Below are 14,959 nucleotides of genomic sequence, written 5' to 3' on the forward strand. Positions count from 1 at the left end.
GATAGGTGTCTATCAGGGATGGTCTAGACAGTACTTGGTCCTGCCCTGAGGGTAGGGGGCCGGACTCGATGGCTTCTCGAGGTCCCTTCCAGTCCTAGTATTCTATGATTCCATGCTGCATAATGGGCACTAGAGGCAGCAGAGCGTGAAGCAGGTAAAGGAGGGGCAGACCTGTATAATGAGCACTAGAGGCCAGAGAAGGTGCAAGGTGGCAAGAGGAAACTGTATCGTATAAAGGGCCTGATGGGAAGCAGAGGCGGGGAAGGGCGAAAAGGACATCTCCACTGCATCATGGGGTGCAGCAGCAGGATGGGTTCTAAAGGGCAAAAAGTGGAGAAACGTTGGGTAATGTGAAATAGGGGCAGCTAAATCTGAGGGGGAGAAACATGCTTACAAGGGGTAGTAGGAACAATATACAGTGTATGGAGGTAATGGGGCAGCATTACCCTGCATACATTGCAAGAGGGGCAGCAGCGTGTGAAGAGGGAAAGAGAACCTTCTCCTCTGCAATGGCTACTACCTCCTGTGCCGTGTATAAAGAACATGAGGGCTGGCCGATGGTCAGGAGGGGGAAAGGTAGCTGTAAGTGCGTAAGTGCGTAACCCCCACCAGAGGCTACAGCGGAGAGAGGGTAAAGGGGCAACATACAGGGCATTAGAGGCCAGAGAGGGTCAAAAGGGGGGACGTTATGATGCCAGGGTGGGGCATTAGAACAAGAAAGGGGACTAGGCAGCACTCTGTGAAGAGCAGCGTGTGAAAGGGAAAGCAGGGTGCTGGTCCTGTGTGATGGACACTCGGGGGGAGGATGGCCGGTATGGGCAGCACAGTGTGAGACTGACACAGTGCACTTATCCTGCTTAATGGCCAGTTGGGGCAGTATGGAGTTGAAGAGTAGGGAGTCCCAAACTACATTGCTGGGCCTGGTGTGCATGAAGGAGAAATTAACCTTTGGGGTAGCCACTTGAGAGTTCATTCTGACCAAAAGTGAGGAACTGGTACTGAAGCTGAAGGTGAAGGGCAATTTCGGTGACAGAGATCATGAAATCATACACTTAAATCAGCCTGCTGTAAGTAGATTCAGATGACATCCCAATCAAATTTTATTGCCAATAACATTCCATTCATAGAAACAAGAACAGCATCAGAAAAACCACATTAAGAAGCTTCATTTCAAAGTTTTATATATATTTAAGTGTCTAATTGGAAAAATACAGAATCTCTCCTTGGTTTAAATGCATTTCCTGTCTTCTTTATTGTTATATACTATTGTATGGCAGACCTATTTATAATCTAAGACGAGGGAAAAAAAAAAACCCACTGGAAGCAGAAATACTAAGTTGGGAAAGAATAGCCGGAAGTGTGACTGCCATTTAGCCAAACACTCTAGAACTAATCAGGCTTAAATCCGCTGTAAAAGCTTACTGTAGTTGCTGAGAGTAAACAGAACACAATTTGGTTTTTGTCTTCAGATTCTTTAAAGGGGAGTGTGGGTGAAAAAATGAAAATAATGTAAGGATTGAGGAAGAGCAAACAGAAACATTTCAGAAGCCCAACACGTGTAGCAGGATATTGCGGAAAAAGGAGAACTATACTGAAAAGGGGTGGACAGAACATAGATGCATGTTAAATTAAGGTAAGTGTCTTCTTTTGCTTATTTGTTTAATTGCAAAATGATGCAGCAGCAATTGCAAAATCCAATGTAATCAATGGCAGATTGAACTATATTAGAAAATGCAGGCCTTTTGTTTCAGTACGTTATTTATAGATATTACATCACGTCACAACAAGCATAACTTGAATCATCTATAAAAGCTACACTGTAAAATGTCAGGGTATAAAATATATCGGTTTATTGGTTAGTACTGAAAAGAAGAGACAACTCTTAGAAAGATGTAAAAAATACAGATTATCAGTCAGTGATGGCAATCTAGAGTAGGTTGGGTTTTTGTTTTTTTCATGTCAAAACTGCTTTGCCTTATGCCAAAATAGGAGGTGGCAGTGGTGTGATTTGAAGGCAAAATATTGGAAATACAGGCTATATCATGATGAAAGATTCAGCACTCTCTGCAAGATATGGATAAAACTAGGGGGTTTTCATCATCCTTCAATCAGTCATGACAGTGATAGTTATACTTGTTTCAGTGATGTACTACATTGTATCTGTAATGGTAGGCTCGCTGTTACTCATGAATTACTCATGTTATTAAGGATTAGTGGCTTTTTAAAATGTTGCTGGTGAGGAAAAGAAAAGGAAACCTGCATGATGTTAGACTACTTTATCCTGGTAAGATGCTGTTATATTTAGAGTCTGTTGTTTTGAAGATAGCAAGGGCAGGATGTCTGCTGAGTCACATGGTGGTGAAAAGCTGGGATAGGACAATGGTAAATAGTGTCAATCAGTGTTGTTTATCAAAGGCCCAATCCTGTGATGTGCTGAGCTTGAGTTTGGGTGGAATTTATGGTAAACCAACATTCACAGGATCAGGTCGCTCATTCTGTCTGGTTTAAAACACTGCCAGTTCTCTTTTCTAAGAGACTGTGGTCCTGCTCATGAGAGGTTCATCTCTGGTGAGTCTGAAGTCATTGACAATATAGATGCACAGTACAGTGCAGAATGGTGGTCTATTAAAGTATTTGCAGTGAGTAACTTGCCAGATACAATAGATTTTTGTGGAGAAGGTTGATAGTTAATTTGTTCTTACTCAGCTCTAATCTCATGCTTGATTTCTGTAAGATGATTGAATCTGAGTGGCTTTGGTCCATGATTTTTAAGTCCAAGAAGGTAAATTATGCAACCCTTATTAACACAGATGAGCTCCTGCTCACTTCAGTAGGCCGACTCAGGTAAACTAAGTACTCATCAAACTGAAGGCTTGCAAAAGCTCTCTCAAAATGCAGCTGCTTTCAAGAAATATTAACATCTAGGCTTCACAGACTAAGCTGAATGGCAGCACTATTCGTACTTTGTATAATGCCTGTGTATCAGCCTTGTTAATTCAAAAAAATATAGAATCTTTTGATCATTTTTTCTGAATAAATGTTAAAACATTCAGAATTTTTCTGGCCTGAGATGTTTACTACAGTCTCATTTCAGAAGTACATTCGCTTACACATGTCTGCAAAACTTGGGACAATTGCTCAGCCAGGAAGAGGAAAGTAATTTGGGAACCAGCCATTTTATATTGTTAGTATGCAAGAGTTGCTATGGCTTAAAATGACAGAATAGTGTAATGAAGCAGATATACAGGAGCCTATGTAAAATAGTAGATTGCAGCATTTACTTAGAAATGACTTCATACTTTTGATAAATTCATTCTTTTAACAAAGGAGAATTAGGGACCAAATTCTGATGATATGCTCTGGTGCAAATCTACAGAAATTAATAGTTACTCTAGCATCACTGAGAACAGAACTTGTCCCACGGGGCTAAGTCCACTCAAAACAGCAGACTACCCATCCACTCTTCTCCACTGCTCACGGGATGGGGAGCTCATAACTACCTTTCTCCACTCCCACACCCTGCTTCTCCTACACTCAGCATGGGAACAGAGCAACTGAGAATCAGGGCTGTTGTGTCTGTAGTACTGCCAACATCAAGTGTTCGAAAATTATGACTTGAGCTCCAAAAAATCATGAGATTATCTTAAAAACCATGGGACTTCTAAAAACAAAAGATCTTGGATTTTTTTTTTATTTGCCTTTTGATCATTGTCGTTTTAGGGTTAATGTCAAACTTTTCTTGGCAACCTTAAAAGCTGGAAATTTAACTTAGGTAAACTGAGATTCTGAGAGACTCACATGATGCCAGAAGCTTGGGTGCTAAATAACCAGCAAATATAAAGATTTGTGTGTATATCAAAAGAAGGGATTCTGTACTGATGAGGTAACTATCCCCGGGAAAGGCCAGTGAGCCTTACTCTGCAGGCACTCTGACGGATTTCACAGGAAACTGTCAGGCCTGCTGACGCAAGGAGGGAAGGGAAATGGGAACCACTACCCCAGGACCTGGAAATTCAAAGAACCCAGGGCTCCAGGCTGCCACTGCAACAGCAGCTGAACCCCTGTGCCCTTTAATTCACTCTTGGAGCCATGGGTGTTGCTGGAGGACTGGTGGAGGGTGGCCAACCCCCAGCCCTGCCTCCTCCCCTCAAGGCCCCGTCCCTTTCAGGTAGGGATGTTAATGATGAGGCCTACTGGTTACTGACTGAAGCTGGAGTAGCCCCCCCCACCCGCTGCATTCAGGGGCTGCTCCAGCCCCCACAGGGCCCAGTGCAGGCAGGGACACTCCAGCTTGACCAGAGCAGCCCTTGTCCATGGTGGGCCCAGCCCAGAAGTGCTGCAGGCAGGGGCGTTTCAGCCTGGACAGAGCAGCCTGGTCCAGCATGCCACTGTCAGGGACATGCCAGCCCATCTGGGCTGGAGCACCATCCATGGCTTCCCTCCCCCTCCTGCTATTTAATTGGTTAGCCAGTTAAGCTAATTAAACAGAATTTTACATCCTTACTTCCAGAAGCATGGACCCGTCTCCCAGTTCTATTGCCCCCTGGAAACAATAGACATGTTCAAAACAAAAACCAAGCAGTCCTGGAGCACCATAAAGACTAACCAATTTATGTAGTAGGTAATGAGCTTTCGTGGATAAGACCCACTTCTCAGCTTTCCAGATTGGAGCAGACAATTAGAATCCAGGGTTTATATAGTGGGGGGGCAGGGGAAGGAGTGGGAAAAAAGAAGGAGGTCACCTGTCACTAATAGAACCAGTGGAAGAAATAAATTAAGTGGGATGTGTGCCATTCCTGTGAGTATCAAAGGTGGGGACATTGCCTTGTAATATGTAAGATAATTGAGATTTCTGTTAAGCCCCATGTTAATGTGTCAGACTTGCAAATGAATTCCAATTCAGAATTCTGAACCTAGGGCCATGGTCAGCCAATCTCTCAGATAAACAAGGTTGTTCACTGTTGCAGGAGATAATGCTTCCTACTTCCTATTTATGTGTCACTGAAAATGAGAATAGGCATTTGCATGGCCCTGTCATAGGTGATGTCACAAGATATCTGCGTGTCAGATGCGTTAAAGATTTTTATGCTCCTTCATGCTTTGGCTACCATTGCATAGGATATGCTTCTGTGCTGATGATGCTTCTTAAAAATATAGAGTGTCAATTAAATTTGGAACTGAACTCCTTGGAGGAGATTGCATGTCCCCTGCTCTGTTTTACCTACATTCTGCCATATATTTCATGTTACAGCAACCTCAGATGATGATCTAGCACATGATGTTCATTTTAAGAACATTTTCACAAAAGATTTGACAAAATGTGAAGACGGTACCAATGTGAGATTTCAAAGATAGATGTGGCCCATGATTTAAGAATCTGAAGTACAGTTCAAAATCTGAGGGGGGTGAGAACATGCTTCCAGATGTCTTAAAAGAGCAAGATTCCAATGAAGAAAATGCAGAATGTGAACCATCAAAAAAGAAAATATGCTGCTGTTGGCATCTGGCTCAGATGAAAAAAAATGAACATATATTGGTCCATTCTGTTTTGGATCACTATTGAGCAAAAGCCCTTATCAGCATGAACAGATGTCCTCTGGAAAGATGGCTAAAGCATGAAGAGGGATATACACATTAAAGATATGCTAAAATATTGATATCTTGTGGTATCAGCCATGACAGTACCATGTGAATGCCTGGCCTCACTTTTTGACATGTAAACAAGAAATGGGCAGCACACATAAACAAACTTGTTTGTCTGATTGATTGGCTGAATAAGAAGTAGGACTGAGTGGACTTGTAGGCTCTAAAGTTTAACACTGTTGCATTTTGAATGAAGGTTTTATTACATAATTCTAAATTTGTACATTCAACTTTCATGATAAAAAGATTGCACTATAGTACTTGTAACGGGGTATCCAGGCTGTTCCCCGCTCTGGCACGTTGAGTTCAGAAGATTGGGGCCTGCAAGAAATTAAAAAATGTTTGCCACCGAAGGTTTGTATTAAAACTCCCAGGGTCACAGGTTTCCTGGCTTTTTAGTGGTATCACTGCCACACCAAGTGCAAAACCCCTTTGAAAACCCAGGCGAGCACACTTTTAACCCTCCCTATGGCGAGAGCTTGAAAACTTTTAATTTTTGTTAGTAGTTGAGCTGTGCAGTCTTACGTGCATGCACATGGAACCTCATGACTTCTAGGACATTGGAATCAGATCATGGTCTCAAAAAGGCCTTTTGACTTTTATTAACGAAAGTAAAAGAAAACACACTCAGTGAAACATTGCTTCGTTGCTAAGTATCACAGAGCAACTGAAAACAAAGGATTAAAACACAAAGAATACCTTTAAAATGTCTTTTGATCATGGAGAGGTATAAACTGTACTGAGAAAATACTTTATTTAACTGAATGGCTGGAATAGCCAGAAAAGGGTATTACCCCTTCAGTTATCACATAGAGAAATTGCAAAATATTTTTTCTTACCATGCTAATATTTGAAATAAAAAATAAAGCATCATACATTTTGTTTTGTGTTGTTGTAGAAATCAATATATTTGAAAATGCAGAAAATATCCAACATATTTAAATAAATGGTATATTATCATTTAACAGCACAATTAATCACTATTAAATTTTTAATTGTGCAATTAACAGCAATTCATGTTTTAATTGTTTGACTGCCCTAGTTATTTTAAAATGAAGCTTATTGCTGTTGTTTTCTTCTCCTACCCTGGTCTTAATTAAGGTTGCCAACCCTCCAGCATTTTTCTGGAATCTCCAGGAATCAAAGATTAATATTCAATTATATGATATCATGAGATGAAACCTCCACATACACTCAATCAGAATTGAAATCCTACCCTTAATGTGTCTATGCTTCAGTGTTGTAGGCTTGAAATTTTATATCAATATTCATAAACTGAAGTATTAAAAACTCTCAAATTTCATTCCAAGGTTATGGCTACACTAGGCTAAGAAAGCTGACCACAGATACGCAATTCTAGCTATGGTAACTGCATAGGTAAAAAAGACATATCTGCACTCAGCTAACGGCTGTCTGTACAGGGGAAGGTTGACAGAAGAGTTTCTCCCATTGACCTCCCTTACTCCTCACACCTTGTAAGGAATAGAGTGGTCCACTACATTCGCGAAACTGAACCCTGGGAAATACCTATATATTGATTGCACAGCTCAATAGTATGCATCTGATGAAGTGGGTCTTTGCCCATGAAAGCTTATGCTCCAATATATCTGTTAGTTTATAGGGTGCCACAAGACTTCTTGTTATTTTTAAGTCAAAAGTGCTTTCTTCTGTGAGTTTAATGACTCAGGAATATATTAAATTGGATTATAAATCTGAGAGTAGCGCTGAACAACAGGTGATGCTTTAAACTGCATGCCCTTATGAAAAGTTCTAGGAGACACTGAATAAAATCTTGTTCCTATTGAAGTCAATGGTTAAAGTTTCATCAATACCTCCAGCAGAGCCAGGATTTTCACCTAGCGACATCCAGCTGAGCCATTATTCCTTTCCTGCTCCCCCGACCCATGCAAACTCTTGAGAAGGTAACGATTTACCATTGGCCTCTAGCATCAATTAATTATTGCCCACCACACCATACGATAGCTTATTTACTCTGGCCAAGGCGTAAGAAGAGAGGAGTCAAGGGTCCATCCACCCCCCACTCCACCAGGTATACTGCAAGTAGCCTAATTACAGAAGGGTCTCAACATTCGCAAGGGTTCTATGTTCAGAACCCTCACAACTGTTGATTTTTGCCAATACGGGGGAGAGGGAGAGGGGGCTCAGAGCCCTGGGAAGTAGCAGCTGCCGGCACTCCTTCCCTAGGGAAGTGGCAGCCACTGGCACTCCCGGCACCGGAGCCCCTGGGAAGCGGCAGCTGCCAACCCTCCCAGCCCTGGAGGCCTGGGGAAGCGACAGCCACTGACACTCCTTGCCTCGGAGCCCCAGGAAGCAGCAGCCTCAAGCCATCACTCACGAATAATTGAATTCGCAAACATTAAGTTTGCAAACATGGGAACCTTACAGTAGTCCTATCTTTTTGGACTGGATATCTAGATTGCCACCCCATACCTGTGCAAGGAAAGATTGCGACTCCCTTGCAGTGGTCCCTCTACCTTTTTTCCATCCCTGGGCAGAATAAATTTTCTTATGTGAACCAAGGCATGTGCAGATGTGCACCATAAGAGAAACACAGGCTGCTGGCTGTGGGTGGCTGTGGGCACTCTCGTAATCAACTGGACGGAACCTGAATCTCCCCTAGGTGGCTGCCTAAGCACTCAGCTAACAAGGAACACTGCTCCCTCATGTCTCTTTGTGCCCTAAGGCCATGTTTACACTTTCTGGGGTTTAGAGTTACCAGTTCTGGTTGGATGGATTCAGCGTCACCATCATCATCAAAAACTGTGGGCTCAGTGCCCGTTGGTGTCCGGTGTCTCGCTCACTATTTCATTCCATCTTTCCCTGTCCCGTGGGGAGTGGCTTAGTTTCTATAGACTAGCTCTGCACCAATCTACTATATCATCTACCCATCCTCTGTGGGGTCTGCCTCTCCTATTCGAACCATCCATTATGCCAAATACCAGGGTCTTGATTTTTCATTCATCATTCATTCTGCAAATAGGCCCAAATAGTTGTAGCTTCTGTTTTATAACCTTCTGCAGCAGGTTCTCTTTCAGGTGTATCTTTCTATATAATTCCTCATTGGTGAGCTTCTGCATCTATCCTATTCTCAGAATCTTTCTATAACAACTCCTTTCGAACGCCAATATTCTTCTTTTCAAATCTTTCGTTATCACCCATGTCTCTCATCTGTACAACGTGCTGCTGAATACACACATTATCAAGACGCTCAGCTTCATTCTTAAGCTAATTGCTTTGCTTTTCCAGATCTTATCCATCACCTTCAAACTCGTTCTTGCTGTTGCTATTTCCTGCTTCCACTCTAGATCATACGTTATGTCACTCCCCAGATCTACATTTTCTAGTTCAATACCATCAACACTGATCTTCCTTCCTATTTACTTATCTCCAATACCATTGTTTTTGTTTTAGCGATGTTCATAACCAGTCCATACCGCCTCCCTTCTTCATTTAACACCTGCATCATTTTCGCTAGCTTCTCCTCATCTTCCTCAATGATAACTATAGCATCCGTGAGCCTCAAGCTGTTAATTCTTTTCCCATGCACAGATATTCCTTCTACCTCTTCCTTGATCTTGTCCATTGCTCTCTCCAAATGTGCGATGAAAATACTTGGCAATATTGGATCTCCTTGTCTCGTACCTCTACTTGTTTTCAACCAACTTCCTGACTCCCCGCATGTTCTCACCGCTGCCTCTGCATTATCATTGATATCCTTCAACAATTGTATCAGTCTGCTATCCACTTCGTATGACTCCAACACCGCCCAAGTCACTTTCTGATCTATACTGTCAAATGCCTTTTGAAAATCGACAAAACAAGTGTATACTTTCTTGTTCTTTTGTCAAGCTTTCTCCGCTATCAGTCTTAGTGCCAATATCTGCTGTATGGTACTTCTATCCTTTCTGAACCATGCTTCCTCGTCTGCTATATGTTCTTCTATCTGCAATCTTAATCTCTCAGGCTACGTCTACACGTGCAGCCAACATCGAAATAGCTTATTTCGAAATAGTCTATTTCGATGAATAACGTCTACACGTCCTCCAGAGCCAGCAACGTCGATGTTCAACTTCGACGTTGCTCAGCCCAACATCGAAATAGGCGCAGCGAGGGAACGTCTACACGTCAAAGTAGCACACATCGAAATAGGGATGCCAGGCACAGCTGCAGACAGGGTCACAGGGCGGACTCAACAGCAAGCCGCTCCCTTAAAGGGCCCCTCCCAGACACAGTTGCACTAAACAACACAAGATACACAGAGCTGACAACTGGTTGCAGACCCTGTGCCTGCAGCATAGATCCCCAGCTGCCGCAGAAGCAGCCAGAAGCCCTGAGCTAAGGGCTGCTGCCCACGGTGACCATAGAGCCCCGCAGGGGCTGGAGAGAGAGCATCTCTCAACCCAGCTGATGGCCGCCATGGAGGACCCAGCAATTTCGACGTTGCGGGACGCAGATCGTCTACACGGTCCCTACTTCGACGTTGAACGTCAAAGTAGGGCGCTATTCCTATCTCCTCATGAGGTTAGCGACTTCGACGTCTCGCCGCCTAACGTCGAAGTTAACTTCGAAATAGCACCCGACGCGTGTAGACGCGACGGGCGCTATTTCGAAGTTGGTGCCGCTACTTCGAAGTAGTGTGCACGTGTAGACGCAGCTTCAGTCAGTATCATCATCAGCACCTTACCTAGATGACTTGTTAGGGCAATTGTTCTGTAGTTCTTGCACTCCAGTGTGCTTCCTTTCTTGGGTATTGTCACTAGCACAGATCTTGTCCATTCCTTAGGCACCTTCCCTTCTTTCCATGATATATTACATAGTTGGTGTATTTCCTGAATCATGCATTCTCCACCTTATTTGATCATCTCTCCTGTGATCTTATCATTTCCAGGGCTCTTGTTGTTCTTTAGTCATTTCACTGCTTTTTCTACTCCTCCTTTGAAATATCGGTCTCACTCTTGATGCTTGGTGGAGATACCTTTTTCAGTTCTTCAATCAGTCTCTCTGAGACACTCGGGTCCAACTGTGCTTTGTATAGATCGGTGCAATATCACGTCCATCACTGCACAATCTTCTCCCTGTTCATGAGCACGTCTTCATTCTCACCTTTGATCGCCATCTGCTTCGGTTGCCATTTCCTATTAATATTCCTAATTGTTTTATACACCTCCATGGTCTTACATTTGCCGCAATACCTCTCTATATCTTCACATTGCTCCTCTAACAATTTCTCCTTATCCTTTTTGTCTGCTTTCCTTACCTCATTGCATTTCACCCTATATTGCTGTTCTGCCATCACAGAAAAATCTCTTCTGATCTTCAGCGTTCTCTTCTCTTGAACCAACTTCAGTGTTTCCTAGATAATCCACTTCTTATTGATCTTTTCTTCTTCTGGAACAGTCTGCTCAATTGCCGCTTCTATAGCCATGGCTGTCCCCGCGACTGTCTTATCTAGGTCTTTCTCTGTGGTGAGATTCTTAGTCTTCTCTTCGAGCGCTGTTCTGTATGCATTCCCTGTTTCTTCCTCACATAGCCTCGCCATGTCTCTTCTTTTCTTAAACTGTGTCTTACTTTTCTTTTGAGTTTTACCTTGATGTTTACGATCTCTAGACTGTGGTCTGAGTCTATATCCGCCCCTTGGAAAGTTCAGCACTGCTGTACTGATGTTATCCATCTTCTTATCAAACTCACATCTATCCTGTTTTTGGACTTCCTGTCATTCGATCGCCATGTCCACTTCCTACAGTCTTTTTGTTGGAATCTCATGTTGCAGATCACCCTCTCATGCTCTGTAGCAAACTCTAGCAGTTTCTCACCTCTTCGTTTCTTTCTCCATATCCAAACCTTCTCATGACTCTCTCCCAACCTTCGTTATTTGTTCCAACCTTCACATTCCAATGTCCCCTGATGATCAACACATCTTTCTTCGGTATCTCCTCCACCGTCTTTGTCAAGTCTTTATAAAATAGCTCAATCTCTTCCTCCATACTGTCCGATGTGGGTGCATACACCTGAATGACTGAGATGTTGAATAGTTTTGCTTCAAATCTCACTACAATCATTCTTGCACGCACCAGTTTGTATCGTAATAATGCTCTTCTGGCTGTTTGGCTAAGAAGGAATCTGACTCCTGCTTCATCTTTATTTTGTTTCCTGACCAAATTACTTCACAACTGCATATCTCTCCTGATGCCATCCAATGCGTCTCTGCCAGTCCGAGAATATCACATGGGTATCTCTCCATCTCCTTCCGAAGCAGCTCTAATTTACCAGTTGCCCACAGTATTTGGACGTTCTATGCTCCAATAGATAGCATATGAGTTAGTTGTAATTTTCTTTCGGTAGCCAACTTATCGACCCAATCCCGATCGCTCAGTTGGTATCACAGACCTTGTTTATCCAGGCGATGTCCGAGCTGGAATCTTTTAACATTTAGTTATACTGGCATCAGATTTCATTTGTATTGTTTGACGGTCAGTGCATTGACACACATCTGACCAACCCTCCTGCTTCATCCAGGCTTGGGACTGGCATGGAGCTTGCAATGACTTTATGGCAGAGTTTGGATGTTATTCCTGGAGATTTCATGAAATGACATCATCTTTAATTAAAGATTAATACTTAACTCCCTGAGACTGTGGGCCAGACCTGAAGGGTTGGCACCCCGGTTATGGATTGATGCTGCCGCAATCAAGCCAGTGAAGGCTGATTTAGCAAGACGTGCTAAAGCAACTGAAATGCTCTCTGGCTGACTTTAGTACACCATGGGAACAAGAGAAGTAAAGCAATTCAGTGGGATAGTGTCCCCCATCAATGCAGTGTAGTGTAGGCAATTTGGCAAGTCAATCTAAGCTACTTCAACTCCAGTTATGTTATTCACATAGCTGGAGCAGCCTAACATATGTCAGCTTACCCCAGTAGCTTAGACAAATCCAAGTTAGACTCTAGCCTGCAGCATGGTGGTTTGCCCCACAAGGGCTGGAGAACCTGGAGCCAGCCTACCCAGACTATTCAGGAGGCATACGAGGATGAGATCAGGTAATTAGCTTAAAGAGCAGCAGGTGACTGTTCAGATGGCAGGAGGTTTAGGAGATAGTGGGCAGCACCAGAAGCTGTTGTAGGGAAAAACTTGCTGCTGGGGAAGAAAAAAATAGAGCAAGAAACTTGAGGCTCCAAATAGGGCCTATCAAAGCAGGAAAGGACCTAAGTGGGAAGGTTTGGGCACAGAATAAGTTGGAGAATGCTGGGGAAGAGCAAGCTCCTGCAGAGGAATCTAAGGCAAGGTGTTTTCTTAGTGAAACAAGAGGCAGGAAGAGTCTGGGAGTCACCTGGAAAGGGATTAAAACTGATGGACTATGTTTTGGGATTTGAGTTTTATTTCAGAGCTTTGTTCATGTGATAAAAGTTGGACCCCTGAGAAGGTTTGGTGAATGAGCAAGTATCTCCTGAGAGGAGTTTAAGAAGCCCTTTGAGGGAGAAATAGTTAGCAGGACACAGTAGCAGTACCCTAGCCATGAGAGGTGCATAGGACTGGATGATCCCGCTAAATGGCGCCTAAGCATTCTAAGAAAGCAGCAGAATCTTGGACATTCAGGTATTTTGTGAGGGTGCAGTGTTTCAAGGTGCCCTTTTCACCTTGGCTAAGGCCCCTTCCCTCTGCTTCTTGAGCTGGAGGGTCCGGGCTGTGGCTGCCCCTGCTGTTCTGGTTTGGGGCCAGTCTCCTTCCCTCCTCTCTCACTACCAGAGCTGTCGGCCTGGCAGGGGAAGGAGATCCCATCACTCCTTCCTTCCCACCTTTCTTGTTGGCACTCTCGTCCTCCTGATCTGTTTCTGGCTGCTTCTTATTTCCCACCGGATGTCTCTCACACTCCACTGCCACCTCTCTCATTCTCCTCCCAGCTCTGTTTGCCTCGGCTGTGTTTATGCCTCTCAGCAGTCAACTTAGCTGGTCCTTGTTAATGGATTGCCTTCACCACACCCTATTGCCTCCACCTGGGAGCTTAATTAACTCTGTTTTTCCCCCTAAGCCAGGCTGGGACCTGGGCTGCCTTTTACCCTTCCATCTGGGGTCTACTGGCCTGACCCTGTTACAGCAGTTAAAGATAGTTTTCTGTGAATGTGGTGATCTATACAACAGCCTACCACGGGGGTTGGCAACCACAAGAGCAAGAAGGGCCACTTTTTTTGAATTCAGTAAAAAGCTCAGTAATTCAAGAGCTGCAATGCACTTGAATATGAGATGGTCCTTAATGACATCAAACCATACTTTTCGTATCCCCTATTTTAAGAACGACACACACAATTGTTTGTAATACGATACGTGTTTCCTGCAGGATTTCTTGATGTTTACTGCAGGACATTCACAAACTCTTCATGTATTCTCTCAAGGTTGCATTTTTTGTTCCTGGCAAATTTCTCATTGTAAATGAGACATAAAGGGAGACCAGCCAAACTCAATATAAATTCAAAGGATTGGGTCCATTCATTCTGAAATTCTCTGTTTTCATCTTCAATGTTCCTCCTTGTTAAAGCCATTCTGACACCACTTTATTATGCCGATTTTATTTCATGTTTAATTTCAATTTGCTTTCTTGAAATGCATGTTGCCCTTCACATCAGCAATGCTGTAATTTTCCTTTTCCTTTTCAAAATCAAGACGTTATTAGCAACATGATCAAAATACAGGTATTGTATCATAGCCCAGCATGCACTGCACATATTAAAGGGAGAGTTATCCAGCTTTTCAAGATCACATACAGTTTGCTATTTAGATATGAGTTATTCAGTGTTGGGCTTTTAGAACATTCACCATTTATCGAAAATAAGCAGAAGGATGGGTTAGTTTTTATTTTTGTTACTTTGCAATATAGTGTCTGGAGCCACAAAGAAGTCCTTAAACCACCATGTGTGGCTCCGAAGCCACAGGTTGCAGACCACTGGCCTAGCACAACCCACTGAGGAGAGGGGGAAAGAAGCAGAATCTTGTAGGGAATTAACCATCTGATAGAATGCTTTCAGTCCTGGGTGTGTCAGCACCAGAAAGTTATTTACAAACCACATGCACTTAAAAGAAGAACAACAATAAAGTCTAATGCTGAAAGCTAATTTAAGGGAAAATATTTAAAATTTTCAATATGCATGAATTGGCTAAGTACAGAATAAACCCCAGAAGGCTGCAAATATTTATGCCGGTGTTCAACTTCAAGCTGGTGAGTAGTCGCATCGCCTATGATTACACTGGCTAGTTTTGCTGACAAAACCCTGGTTTTGTCAATAAAACTGGTAGAACCTCCACACA

At 43.1% G+C, this 14,959-nt stretch overlaps 1 protein-coding gene across 2 annotated transcripts in view; it reads left to right on the top strand.

The window, feature by feature from the left end:
* The first annotated feature begins 1,404 nt into the window (after positions 1-1,404).
* Positions 1,405-14,959, top strand: part of RASGRP3 (RAS guanyl releasing protein 3) — a 94,476-nt gene continuing 80,921 nt past the window's right edge. For both annotated transcript variants that reach the window (XM_074989708.1, XM_074989710.1), the window contains exon 1: positions 1,405-1,633. The gene's annotated coding sequence lies outside the window, so the exon portion shown is untranslated. The remainder of the gene's footprint in view (positions 1,634-14,959) is intronic.

Source organism: Carettochelys insculpta, chromosome 3 (assembly GCF_033958435.1).
Source record: "Carettochelys insculpta isolate YL-2023 chromosome 3, ASM3395843v1, whole genome shotgun sequence".
Lineage (NCBI taxonomy): Eukaryota > Metazoa > Chordata > Testudines > Carettochelyidae > Carettochelys > Carettochelys insculpta.